This window comes from Limulus polyphemus, unplaced genomic scaffold (assembly GCF_000517525.1).
Source record: "Limulus polyphemus unplaced genomic scaffold, Limulus_polyphemus-2.1.2 Scaffold2523, whole genome shotgun sequence".
Classification (NCBI taxonomy): domain Eukaryota; kingdom Metazoa; phylum Arthropoda; class Merostomata; order Xiphosura; family Limulidae; genus Limulus; species Limulus polyphemus.
The window spans coordinates 29,998-39,064 of NW_013668133.1; positions in this window are offsets into that span (position 1 = coordinate 29,998).

Genomic DNA, 9,067 nt, shown 5'->3' on the forward strand with positions numbered 1-9,067 from the left:
TATGTAACAATATTGGTTAAAACGTTTACGTATATAGATATATTGTTGATTCTTACTCTCGAGAATCTTCTACAACTTTAGAGAATAGGCGGGAGTTTCGCAATATCTATCTAACAGTATAAGCTACGCATGTTTTAAATATAAACTCAATCCAAACAAACGTTGACATTAAAATAAATATATAACACCAAACTCGTCACATTATATAGAGATGGTTTACTGCAGTGCATATCAAAATTATTGATGCTTATCTATATGCAACATTTAATTACGAAGATTATAACAACTTTATTTAAATATCCACATTTACTTTTGTGGCTATAAATTGGAATTTTCAACTTGAATAATACCTTATGTGCACATAAGTTAATCGGTCAGGCTGGAAACTTCTGGGGCTCAAGTGTGTACGTACTTAGTTCTGAATTACTGACCAGAAAAAGGCAGCCAATTAGCAGAAACGTCGCCACAACAACTTTGTGCTGCTTTTTGAACCAAATAACGGGATTAATTGTTATCTTATAACGTGTGCAGATGTGAAAGTGCGAAGTCTGTTTAGAAGTTTTGCGTATCGAACCCTGACCTCTAGAATTTGCTGCCCGATATCTCATTACTAGGACATGCCCAAACCGTTTCGTTTATAAAAAAAACGCTTCCTCCCCCTCCCACAGTGACTCAGCGGTAAGTCTGAAGGCTTATGACGCAAAAAAAAGGGTGTCGATACTCGTGGTGGACATAGTACAAATTGATTGTCTTTGTTTAGAGCAAAGCTACATTAAGTTATTTTCTGTGTTCACAACGAGGATCGAACCCCGCATTTTAGCGTTGTAAGTCTGCTGATTTACCGCTGTCCCACCAGGGGAGCACAGCACAGATAGCCCATTGTATAGCTCTGTGCTTAACTACAATAAACGGGAACACTGAAATAGATCTGTTAGAAAATATTAAACTTTTTTAACTGGTGAGTTTGCAAATTCAACTTTTTTTAACTGGTGAGTTTGCAATCTGTTTTTATAAGTAAATATTAGTCATGACTGAAAACATAATTGAAAATGATTCTCGCTGCCTACATAAACGAAATGTAAATGTCAAAATAATTGAAAATTATTTATTATATTGACAGTAACATTCCACTTATGATTTTGAATCCGAAATGGACAAATTAAGAAAAATGAAGAAAAAAAAAGCATTAGCAGTTGACTTGATTTTTATCACTAATTGTAGACCTATTCGTTTCAAATGTTTCACCAGCTTTTGATGCTTAAACAGTAACTTGTAAAATAGTCATAGAAAACATTATCAAACCACGTAATGCATATAGCTCGTATGGTGATGGATTGAGGTGTCTAAGTAAGGTTGTAATTTGTGTATCCATAAAGTTTCTTTCAATCTCTATGATATTTGATGTAATTCCTAAAATGTGAAAATCTTGATCAGTGGTGAAAAATCATCTTGCAAATCATATAGGAGGATAGCTGACTGATTATATGGATGTTCTGCGCATGCGTTCTTGAGCTAAAACAACCAATGGTTAATTTAATTGACATAATATCTTGGACAAGTAACTTTGGAGATGACATAAGACCAATGTGTTTTCGGAAAAAATGCCTAACTAAACCAATTACTCCAGCGAACCTTAGGCTTAACTAAACCAATTACTCCAGCGAACCTTAGGCTTCAACATGCCTAACTAAACCAATTACTCCAGCGAACCTTAGGCTTCAACATGCCTAACTAAACCAATTACTCCAGCGAACCTTAGGCTTCAACATGCCTAACTAAACCAATTACTCCAGCGAACCTTAGGCTTCAACATGCCTAACTAAACCAATTACTCCAGCGAACCTTAAGCTTCAACACAAATATAAGCAAAACACAGACCTTAAGTTAAAAATTAATTAAAAATTTTAGATTTCAAAATGAAAACAACAACAACTATGTTTAATATAACAAGCTTGTAAACGTATGTTTAAAATGTTGTTTTCCCTGCACTTACGATGTTAAAACCAAAACTTTGGAGCGTATTATCACCAACTTGCCATGTACAACATTATGTTTTTGTGTTTTGTTTATGACAATATAGACCACTTAGGCCCTGAATAACACACATCGTTTGTGTAGACGTGTGCTTACTATACATAACAGGCAAGTTTTTGTGCGCATGCACAAGACAGAATATTTACAGAAGTGCAACCTAAGCATAAAGTTATATTTTATTTTGATAATGGAAACAGGTTTTAGTGCGAATTTCATCTAGTCTAATGGATTTTGCGGCAAAATCTCGAGCCACTCGGAACTTTATTGGGTCACGTTGTTGTCGTGCCATTCTCCACATCTGACTGATAGTAAAATATTTTATCAATATATTCATCACGAAATGATAATTTCAGATAGCAGTTACTATGGTAGTATGTACGTAGTTAGAATAAAGCATGGTAGTATTTACGTACCTAAGAAAGATAGCGTGATAGTATGTACATAGTTAAGAAAGTTAACACTAACATCAACCGCACTTTGTTATAACGAAAAAAAAAACGTATTTTATAGCAAAATGTGCATGATTTGATTAAAACAAAAAAGACTCAACAGAGCTAGAAAACTGATAATTCGAAGCAGTCCATTTGCATAAATTCACTTAATGTATCATGATTTTGTTACTCACAATTTCTACACATTAGATACCTCAGTGTGTTGTCAGTACATATATATATACGTGTGTTATATAAGACTTATATTAACGGAAACAAATATTGCCTCTAATGTGACTAATCAACATGCATCACGATTAATTCCCGAATACAAACGAGCTTATTAGCAGTAGAACAGGTATACAGCAATGCGTATACATGTAGTACGAGTTATTTACTACAGCGACGTTTGAAAGGCTCATAATACGACCTGAAATTAAGATGGATTACAATCGTGCGATACAGGATAACCTTGGGATTAACAACATCAAACGATTAGATTTGCACTGAATCATCAGTTTGATAAACTCACTATTCCTGGGAGTTTCGGCTCGTAAAGGATATTTAATTCAAATCACATCTAAGCCATTATTACAAAGTAATTAAACTTGGTGTAGCCTATTGGTTGGTGTATCCGAACTGCGAATCCGAGGAATTATGGTTTACCTTCACAATATATGGCTGTGGGTGAGCCATAAAGATGATGGTGAAATATTGCTATTCGGTCGGATAAAAATAGTCCAGGAGTTGGCGGTTGGTGCTGTTGACTAGCTGACTTCCCTCTGGTTTATTAGTTCAAAATTAGAGATGGTTATGATCAGACAGCCATTTATTTAGCTCTGCACGAAACAAACAATTACATTCAAAATAATCATTATGATTCAAACAACATTAACTACTAGGAAAGACCCGCAAAACATTTGTGGTCAAATTAGTATCTTTATTACAACAGTACTTCTTTAAATACAGGATTTCTAGGATAATACAAAATAATTCTAAACGCAGACACCGAAATCTATATGTCCACTTGTCTTAGGCCTAATATTAATTAAGCTTGTATTTAGTACGGTGTATATTCGATAAAGTGATAAATTAACACTGTAACTTGTTTGATTTTTTTTTCTTATAATGTTTTCTACGACCTAACGTTAGACCCTTTTAAAACCTTTGATAACATTGTAACATGTTGTTGTGCAAAATGTTTACTAAAGTATATTTACATCTGCTTTTTGTTTTGATCCGTTGAAATCAAGTATATATGTGCATAAACATTTAGATAGTAAGGTGGGCGCGCATTTTATTGAACAGACAGAAACTGTGTATTATTATAATAGATTCTTGCTTGCTAATTTCTGTGGGACCACGCCCTTCCGCTAATATTAGATTATTCCCGAGGCAAGGAGAACTTTTTGTTAAATTATATCTAATCCTATTCTCAACATACCCTCATTTCAATTAAAGAAACTCCATCAAATACATAATGCTCGCCAAATTATATTTCAATCGTTCTTGCTTGCTTTAGGATAACTGGTTGTCAAATCTATCTTCTCTGTTATTGCGGGTCTGACATTCATGTTAGAACTCATGGAAACTAAGGCCAAACTGGAATCTGAATGAAGGTTACAACTCAAGTGTCTTATTCCAAAGTTAAGAACCAGCTGTTTTACAATGTAGAGGTCAAAACAATGCTGAATAACGTTAGGCCAGTAAACACTTGCCCAGCCAGGTATTCCAACATTACACTCTCTAGCACATTTATTGGGTATGAACATGATCAACTTGTTGGTCACCAAGACCAGACAATCTAGTCATAAGACAAACAGAGCCTGAATTTGAATCAGCTATAAAATAGACTCCAAGTCTAACACTTAATTAAGTCATCTATATTAAGAATGTTTATAAATTCAGAGAAAGGTGCTTAGAACAGTAAAGTTATGGCTCGAATTCCACGTGAAAAGATAACCCACACTATCACTTTCGCAGGGAATCGAACCATAGATGTTCAGCGTTGCAAGTTCGTAAACTTATCGCTGATCCACCAAGGAAGGGGGGGATTTGTTTTCTACATATGTGTATAAGATAAAACATAACATAAATAGATCCGTCACAAAACGTTATGTTTTTTTTTTTCCTCGCTCCCAATTCCTTTGGATAGAGGAAGTATATTTTAAGAAACATCCAGGGAAACTAGAAGGCGACAATCGTTAAATAGTTTCTAACTTCAATTTGTCGTTTATCACTAAAATCACGTTTTCTCAGTGTTTATAAAGCCTCGAGCTAGAAAGACGACGTTGAAGTTAGACGAAACAACGCAAGTTTTTTTATAGCTCTAAGCTGATTCCACTCTTCTGATTAAAGCATTCGGCTGTATGTGACATCAGGTGCCGAAAGGTAAGATCACCAAAGAGCATATAAGATAAAAAAAAACATTTAGCTCTGGTAATGACAAAACTAGAAAGGACTAAGGTCTGTACAGAGTTACATTATCATACCCACTATCTTAAGATAAACGTTTATGGGTTTGAGGGCTTTATAACGCTAAAATTCCGGCTTTCGATACCCGCGGTGGGCACAGCACATTGTGTAGCTATGCGCTTAACAACAAACAAATATATTCAGACGTAAATAAATAACTTTTGTTAAAGATTTAAGGCATAAGGAGTTTAGAAAAGCATTTTATAAAAGTATGCAAGGTTGTTAAAAATACAATTATTAGGAATTACATATAAGTTTGACATTGGATATGAAGTTAGGGGGTGGATAGAAAAATATCTGCTACAAAATCATGCAATCGTGAGATTAATATAGATTTATAAATTTTATCACATCAGTGCTAAATATTCGCCTAAAGAGGAGTTTTTATCAGTTTGTAGACAACCCTGAATCAACTTAGAAAACTACACTGTTCCTTTTGAAAGTATACCTCTAGGAACTAGCTTCACGAACTCGAACACACTATCGGTAAATCAGCAAGAATTAAAGGACACACGTTTTGTGAGTACAATGTTCATTGTTGTAAAACTTCACACACAGTAAAGCGTCGAAAAGAAACAAAACTAACCACAAGTTGAACTTTCACGTCTTCATTGTTGTAAAACTTCAAACACAGTAAAGCGTCGAAAAGAAACCAAAACTAACCACAAGCTGAACTTACACGTCTTCATTGTTGTAAAACTTCAAACACAGTAAAGCGCCGAAAAGAAACAAAACTAACCACAAACTCTGAACTTGCACGTCTATAATCCAACTTGTATGTTTGAAATTCTAGGAAAAAAAAAGAGATTTTTACCCAATCATTTTTTTTTTTTTTACTTTCATACGACCTTACATACTTTTTATTGATACTCTGAACTCGGGTAATGTCTGGGTGAACGGAACTTCCGTCACTACCTTATAACTTAGAAATGTTGAATCATTATTTTTCTTAGTGAAACCAAGTGTCACGGAACAATTTCACGCACATTACGCTTGTCGTCTGTTTTTGAAAACTATCTGAACCCAAGCAATAAAATATAATCTGTTATTTTACGTCAGAGTAGAAGTTCCTGGTTTTTCATTAGTTTTAAAATGTGTTTAACAGTATCGTATACAGTGTCTATCTATCTATCTTTATATATATAATATAAACACCTGATAATAAAAACACGTAGGATAAGAACGTTTGGAAAATGATACTAATAATAACTTTCAAAACCTTAGGGCTTTCAACAGGTGGTAAAATGGTGATGACAAATACGCCCTTCGACAGCGCTAGAATTATATATTTAAAAAAAATCTCATATGTACATAAAACATGAAAGTACACTTTCAAAGGTAATGATACAAGTAAACAAAGTCCTTAATGAAAATTTGAAACTAGTTTATACATGCACACACTTGGTTCGCGTGTTTGTTTATAGAGCAAAGTCGCAGATGAGTTATCTACTGTGTCCACTTCCGGGAATCGAACCCCAGATTTTAGCGTAAACTTATCGCTTTCCCAACCGGGTGACGTCTGTTTCGTGGCGTAATAGCGCTTCAGCTTAAAAACATAAAGTAAAGCTATGTCAAAAACTAAACGAAATCTAAAAACAAGTAAAGTGAAATATCTATTTTTAAGTTAGAAATTACATTAAAAATACTATTATTATTAAAATTAATCGAAAAATCTCAATTAACTCGTTTCTTAAACTTCTCATAGATATTAAATTTTTTTTTATATAACAATACGAGATTCCAAGCTCCAAAAAAAAACACATTTTAACGACAGATAACAGATATTTATGTAATAACTAAAATATATGAAATACTAATTGTGTTTTTCTTAGAACAAAGCCACATCGGGCTATCTGCTGTGTCCACCGAAGGGAATCGAACCCCTAATGTTAGCGTTGTAAATCCGTAGACTTACCGCTGTCCCAGAGGTGGATAATGTTGTTAATAGTACGAACCCGAAACTATCCTTTTATTCTCAGAAGTAGTTTCAGTATTTTTCTTCTTTATCCTTGAAGTAACGTCCTCCATAAAATTTAATAACTTAACTCTGCCTGTTAATTCAGCATTAAATCACAAAATAAGCAGTGATTCATATACTTTGCTTTGTTTATTTTTGCAGGTTCAAGATGAAAATGCTCAGATACTTTCACATAACACATAAGTTATAGAACTAAAACGTGAAACAAAAGCTGACCGGAATGAACTGTTTTACGAGAGTGTTAGTTCCACAGTGCAGTAACCATTAAATGTCAAATCTGCGTTCTCATTAGACTCTTAAATAGAACGCGTACATAACTCAATCTTCCTAAAATACGCAGAACAGTAAAACTACCAAAACACAACTACAGTAGATATACATTATACACTAATGACGGAACTCAACAACCGCCTTCCACGATTAACGCGATACATTAAAACCTACGAATCAAAAATTACTGATTAGAAAAACGTTAGTGAGTAAGCCAGAATTAATGCTAGTTTAAAGTTTTAATTTTAAATTATACTTTCCTTCATAGATGAATTCTTTTCTAGGAATATAATAATAAAACGTGATAAAAATCGCGGAACGTCCAACGTTGCTGCGCAGTTAGCTTTAATGTCTATGAAATGTATAAAGCTAAAACTATTCAATTAATGGTTGCCTGTTTCGGTCTACCGTTCATCCATAAACCCTAATACTGAAGCATAAGGAAATTAATAAATTTATAAAATGTGCGGGACATGAAGGTAGGTCAAATGAAATATGCGGCCTAGCTAACTAATGAATGAATATTTGTTGTAAAATTCTCATCGATGCTATAAGTGTAGCTACCAGTTTGGCCGCCAGTTGTGATGTCATTTCTTTAAGTCGAACACTCAACCCTTTTTTTTTTGGCCGCACCTTTTTTCACACCTAAGGTGTTTTTGATTAGATATAATGACTGTTTTTGTCAACACACACCAATAACCTACAGCAAGTAAGAAAATTACACTCGATAGTAATCCATATTAGCTTTAGGATCGCAATCCTATTATTCGAGACAGACCTTTACTTTACAGAACCAACTAGATTCTTTAAAATATATGGTGGTAGTTTTCCTCTATAAAACAGTGTTAATAGCTTCCTTTATAGTAACGCTTTGGAATTTAGATTAACAGTTTCTTGTCATCACCCTATACAATCGATACAGCCGTATCAAGCATAATTATTTATGCTAATTGCTTAAGCTAATATCACATGACGCTAAACACTCTTTAATTAGGATAATGTTATAAGATGTAGTACCTTTGTGCTGAAAAGGTGGCGATAAATAATCAATAATAACCGTCCACCCTTATGGATTCTTTTGAAAACTTGAGCTGGAAATTGCTAATCTAACCAATACTTGTGTATCTGCACCTCCTTTCACCTTACAGTTTTGCTGCTCTAAATCAACCATCTTTTATACGAATGGCAAAAAACTAAAAATGGTCCACTTTTACTTTCAGATGAAGCTGTAGTAAAAATGTTAGACAGATAGCTCACGTGATTTTTTTGCGTAGGTGTGCGCAAAAAGTTTGGTCAAATTTAGCGGTTTTTGTTGAATAACTTTGCAGATGTGGTTTATATTTACACCAAACGAGACTCCTAATTGTAGATTGAAAATATCTATCAGTGAAACAAATTTAAAAAAATCCTTAAACGTTAAGTATGTTTTTCTATCAAATAAAATTTCCTTACTTTTGGTGCGAAGAGGAAACTCAATCAAAAATTGGAGATGTTATATCTCAAGCATTTCTTAATGGATTGCCTTGAAATTTGGTACGTGAAGTAAATGTCCAGTAGAGCACATCCGCTGAAAATATGTGATAGTTTGAATCACCACAGTCCGAGATACAGTAAGTGGAAAATCACTATACTATCACTCCTGCTAATAACACACAGTGTATCCTCCAGCTGGTTGTTTTGGCCGCACGACACACTACGGCGGGTCTTGATCGAATTCATGGTGACAAACGTGTTTGTTTGAAGCGTATAGAACGCACGTTGACAACTTTTTTATTAAAACGTATCGATCGCATGGTTACAAACGTGCTTAAAGCGTATAGAATGCCTGGTGACAACAGTGTTGAATGTGCAATGACAGTATCGTTGCAAATGTATTTAT